Below are 5,674 nucleotides of genomic sequence, written 5' to 3' on the forward strand. Positions count from 1 at the left end.
AGGGGTTAATGTGCTTGCATGTGTTTATAAGGATAAAAAATAATGTGTCAAGAGGGACGGAGAGCTGTGCCCGGATAATGGACATAATACAACGGAGCGGAAGCTGGGAACTCCTCTGTATCACGTTTGTTATCCGGATGTTGCTCGCCTCTGAACTCCGAATGTAATATTTTCTCTTAAAGCAAGCTCAACTTCTTACTTTAGCAGTATCTTAAGATCTCTTTGAGGTTAAAAATAAATTTGATGGTGTTGCCTTCTTTTAGTTAGCTTTTCTTGTGGGGGCATTTACATACATACTGCCCAATTCTTATGTATTTACATTTCTAACACCTATACTTTACTTTTTAATTTCATACCACCCTAAATATTCATGCCACTATTTGCACTTTTAATGGTGAAATAGACATTTCCCTGCATAGGCAAAGTGCATGGATAACTAGGTAAGCTAGTATGTATGTAACAAGCTGAAGCTTAGCTACATGATAATTAAGTAGTATGTAAAACATCCTTTTTTTCTTTTATTTAATATTTTAAAAAAATAAAATTGATTCGCTTGTCAGGTAATACTATAATATAAAATCATTTTTTTATATTATTTTTATATCAATGTATGAGCATATAGACTAATTAATTTAGTCTAATATATTCCTTTGTGGGTGTTACAAGTGTAATTTATGTAACATAATTATTTCTTTTATTTTTTCAGCATTATTCTTAATTATTTGAACTTTATTTCATTTCTTTTGCTATTTTTTGACTCAAAAAAAAAAAAAATCTATATAAACATGAGATGCTCCTCATTAGTTCATCGTACAATCGGACGTTGTGGTTCTCTACAAAAATGGCAATGCTACGCATGTGGAAGGCAAGGACGAAAATCATTTTCAACGAGCTTGATGAAAATGGTTTTTAAGTTTTGTGCGATAAAATAACTCTTCAAATACCCCCCAAATTTTTTTTTTTTTTTTTTTTTTTTTTTTTGAAAAAATGCAAGATTTATGAGTTGGAGGAATTCATGATTCTCATTGGAGAGAATCATACAAAGGTGAGTGTATGAATGAACACTCAAAATGAAATACAAGTGATAATGACTGCAAAACACACACTATGTAAGTGAAGTTGTTTAATCGTCTCGTTGGGTCGATCGGGGTTGTCAATACGGCACAATGTAACCAACGGGCTCAGTGGAACTAAGGTAGCCGACTGGAAAAAGGTGACTAGTTGACCGGATCAAGGCGGCCTGTTGGAATAGAGTGGCTGGTCAATCAGGTCGGGACTGTTGGTCGGACCAAAGTGCAGTATGTGAAATGCAACATATAAATTGCTTGTAATTGGCCAATCAATAGGCATATGACCAAGTTGATTAATATTGAACGACCAATTTGCCTAGCGTGGGGGACCAAACAAGCTGTAACACAACATACAATGCATGCACATAGCTGGCCAATCAAGAGGTATGTGGCCAGGCCGACTTGTATTGTTTGATCAATTGAATCGTCCAGTGATGGACTATTAATTGAGTCGGACGATGCCAGGTGGCCGGTCATACCTGCCTCATGTGAGCAATCAAACCAACGAGCAAACAAACATACAACACAATGTGCAAGATGCATTTGATCGCCATCAATAGCGAACGAAACTTAACTAACGCTCTCATATAGGCAGTTAGGATTTAAGCCTTTAGATATGTTGCATAGCAGCCTCAGGCTCTGGCGAGGACGTGAAGAACTTCATTCTCTGATTTCTCATAGGAGAAATCTTTTACCGTTCGAAGGATAGACTAGCTTCAAAGCTTTCCTTATTCCTGAAGATCCAACTATTCCAACCCTTCTAAGGAAAGTTGGAAGTGTTAAAACCATGGAAAATTGGGATTCTGACCCACTGGGATTTAGATCTAGGGTTTATAATGAGAAATTGCTCGGATTCGCAAAGGATTTGGCCACGAATATGCTTCCTAACCTAGGGTTTTCTCCAGGAAATCAATAACTCAAACATAGCATTCTCTACAAATATCCTAAGATTGGCTAAGAAAGAAAATGTAAAGGGGTTTTAGGGAATCTCACCGTCGCAGCGGTTGATCGACTTCCCAAGCTTGTGTCTCGAATGAACCTCTCCTCACCGGAGTAACAACAAAGTTCGTTGGAGTTCTCCTTCTCCAACGTAGGACGTCACTTTCCTAGTCGGAGAGACCGTGAGCTCGCCAGAGTCGTTCTTCCTCTAAGATAGGATAAAGCTCTCCTAGTCGTGCTTCATAGAAAGCTTGCAGGAGAAGGAAGAAGTCATTGGAGTGGAGGAAGAAGGGTGGAGAAGAGGAAGAAGGTGAAGGAGATGGGCTCCCTTAGCCTTTTATTCTTGAGGAAGATGAAGAGTCTTCCTCTCTTGCTCTCTTCAAGGAACTCTTTCCAAGGGGATGATGAGATTCTCAAACTCTCTCAGCTCTCACCTCACCAGCTCCCCAAAATTTGAAAAGGAGAGGAAGATCCTCAATGAGGAGAAGGGAGCTTAAACCAGCTTCTCCCATGCAAATCCCAAAAGTGCCTCTTAATTAGGCCAAAAATGCTAATGAAGTGCATTTTGGACATGCCAAAAAGGGGTTAATCCTCTATTTTTTACAAGCCCATGGAGATCTTCCCAAGGCCAAGAAGAGCTTTCAAATTTGGTTCTATGTGGCATGCTTCCCTAGGGCTCTCAGGCCGAATGGGCGGGTTGGCGTGCTCACATCGCTCTGTCACGCCAACTCCCTGGCGTAATTATGCCAGACTCACTGTCTTATCGCTTGGTCACACCACCTTTGGGCATAACCACGTCGAAGGTGGCTTTCGCGTAACTGAGGGAGGGCACAACATGGTCACGTCGTCCCACAACATAATTACGTCGTGGGCTCCATCTTGTGGCATGGTCACGCCTCCTTTGGGCGTGGCCACGCCGAAGACAACCCCCTCAACCATTATGGGGAGATTTTAGGTGTGGCTATGCCCGATTTAGGCGTGTTCACGCCAAATCCTTAAGGGACATTTCTCGCTCTGGAAGTCTGCTAGTCACGCTACACAACACGAAAAGCTCCAATTGACCATCTCAGACCATACATGCCTTAAAATGACAGTTCAGCTTGCTCTAGAATGAAGCGAACCATCACAAATCAGTGGTAGTTGCTATTAGGCACGATCTGGAAGGAAAATGCCCTAGTATAGTGCATCTGGTAACATCCCAACGGACTCATTAAACTACACAAGGGCACATGTGAACGTCGCGCGCTCCCATAATATCACAGGGGCATATGTCACTTGTGACATCAAAATTCGAATTCAACAACATGCTTATAACTTGTACTAATCCCGTTGTTTTGCAAGCCAAGTCTTTCTTTTTAAACATTTATCATGCACTTTTTTGAGTCCCCTAGGCTCAAATATGTATTAGAAATAAGGTACGGACATGGGTTCTGAGGCGCCTGACAGGCGGAACCACTTGACGAGGACTAGGAGCAACATGCTCGTGTCTCGTTCCTTAATTTTACATTTCATTGATGTATAGAATTAGGATCATACGTGCATATGTGGTGCTGACCGCCTTTTTATTTTTTTGGGATGTGTTGTCAACCCAACGACATCTAGCATTTCTTTTCTTTGATTTTGCTTGTTTTACATTCCTACCGTGTGCTTGTCAGTTTCTGGTTTTTTTCTTGTGATTTATCTGCACTCATTGCGAATAAAATTTAGGGTCTCTAAAGACCTATATTATACTTTTTTACAAAAGCTTAATAAAAGACTGAGATTAATTAAAATTTAAGTTTAAAATATGTAAACTTTTTCAAAATTGCTTTTACATTCTTGCATGGCCTTTGAGTTAGATTTAAAATGGCTTGCATAGTATGAACAAAACCAAAGTCATACTAATAGGGCCTCCACATTATGAATTGTATAGATAACTGCATCATATTTGCATGTCCCGAGGATAAGCACCCACGTTTCTTCAACCTGCCTAGCTAAGTATAAGATTTATACTTAAGTGATTGTCTAATGTGCTTAGGATGTTAGAGGCTTTCTTGACCCAAATGGAGAATAAGTTCTTTGTAAAAGTGTTTCGACTTCGTAGTCGTACCTCTCTTTTCTTTCTACTTCATCGGCTTCCTTGACACTTTGGCAAGTATAAGTTTCACCTCTACTTTCTACTTACATAGGTTCATAGTATTTAGAGTTTGATTTTCTTGACATTAGGGCTACCGAGATCTCTTTGGACAACGCAATTTACAAGTTGCTAACAAGGGATCTCTGGTTGTTTTGGGTTGACTTCCTTCACGACCAAGTAGACCTAATGTTCTAATAGCCTAGAATTATGTATCCATGTTATTCTGACTCGGTGATATCTACCTGATTAGGATTACTCCCTTTGATATACCCACTTTTAGTCATGTCGCTTCTTTTGTTACTTCATTAATGTAGTCTAGTAGACCCCGACTGCGAATAGGCCGCCACCTATTCTGACTATGGTAATTCATCTTCTACTATCGTAACTCGGTTAGGCCTAAAAGCATAGTGTGGATCCTACGGGACAACTCAGCTATTTCATATGCTTTGTTCGTCAATAAGCCATTATCTATTTGGGATCGTGAAAGACTTACTTTTTGTCATGTGGCTTAGCAAGAGTTTTGACAAGCGTACCTTTTTTAGCAAAAGCAATTCAAGCATGTAATTATAGAACCTCATTCATTGTATGCATAAGTCTCAAAATGATATATTTTATCTCATCGAACAATTATCTTATAATTTGATTATGTTGCAGTCTACCACCCTTGGTATCGTATGCATGTTGAGGCTAATTAGCTTGAGCACATCCATACCACACCCTCTCATTATTAGGTTAGAATTTCACATTGACTACAACCAACATTACCTTATTAACTCTGTCAATTCAAACCATTTTCCTTCTAGGACATAAGCATCTTATATTCAATTGACATCCATTAGAAAATTGTCCCAACCTTACTTCATTGAAGTTCTACATAATTATTTTGATATGAGTTATAATGTCATATACAAGAGGATTTTTGGTTGAGATATATAAATTAATGTAACAAGCCAGCCCCATGTAATTCATACATTAGAGATAACCACATGAAGATGAATATATAATGATGAATTTATCCTTAATTACTATTTTTAAATGTCATAAATCCATATTCTATCAATCTAATTTTTAATTTATTTATTAATACAATAGATAGCTATTAAAATAGACAAATTATAAATAGTAATTAAGATTAAAATATAGTATAGTTATATGGTTATAGAGTTTATAAGTTCAAATATTTGATATATATATATTTAGTCGTGTTCCTATTTAGGTTGAGGCCATTACTTATTGGCTATGATAATGTATTTATCATTTAATTTATTATGTGATGGCCAAAAAAGAAAACTTTAACCATTTTGATTTAATAAATATTTTTAGGAAAAAATAAATAACTACAAATAACTCTTAAGAAGTCATATCCAATGAAAAATTATTCTATAAGGACAGCATATGCAGAAATGCATATGCTGTCAGATCTCTATCGTTCATCAGGGTAAATATGTATTTCGGTGGGTCTCACTTTTATTATTATTTTTTTTTAAATTATAGACGGTAGAGATCAGATAGCATATGAAATAAATTTTCATATCCAACACCCATGATT

At 37.6% G+C, this 5,674-nt stretch overlaps 1 protein-coding gene across 4 annotated transcripts in view; it reads right to left on the minus strand.

The window, feature by feature from the left end:
- Positions 1 to 5,674, minus strand: part of LOC110018903 (putative pentatricopeptide repeat-containing protein At1g03510) — a 27,309-nt gene that overhangs the window by 10,184 nt on the left and 11,451 nt on the right. The gene's annotated exons all lie outside the window — the stretch shown is intronic.

The sequence above is a fragment of the Phalaenopsis equestris genome, unplaced genomic scaffold, assembly GCF_001263595.1.
Source record: "Phalaenopsis equestris unplaced genomic scaffold, ASM126359v1 Scaffold000036, whole genome shotgun sequence".
NCBI classification, from domain to species: domain Eukaryota; kingdom Viridiplantae; phylum Streptophyta; class Magnoliopsida; order Asparagales; family Orchidaceae; genus Phalaenopsis; species Phalaenopsis equestris.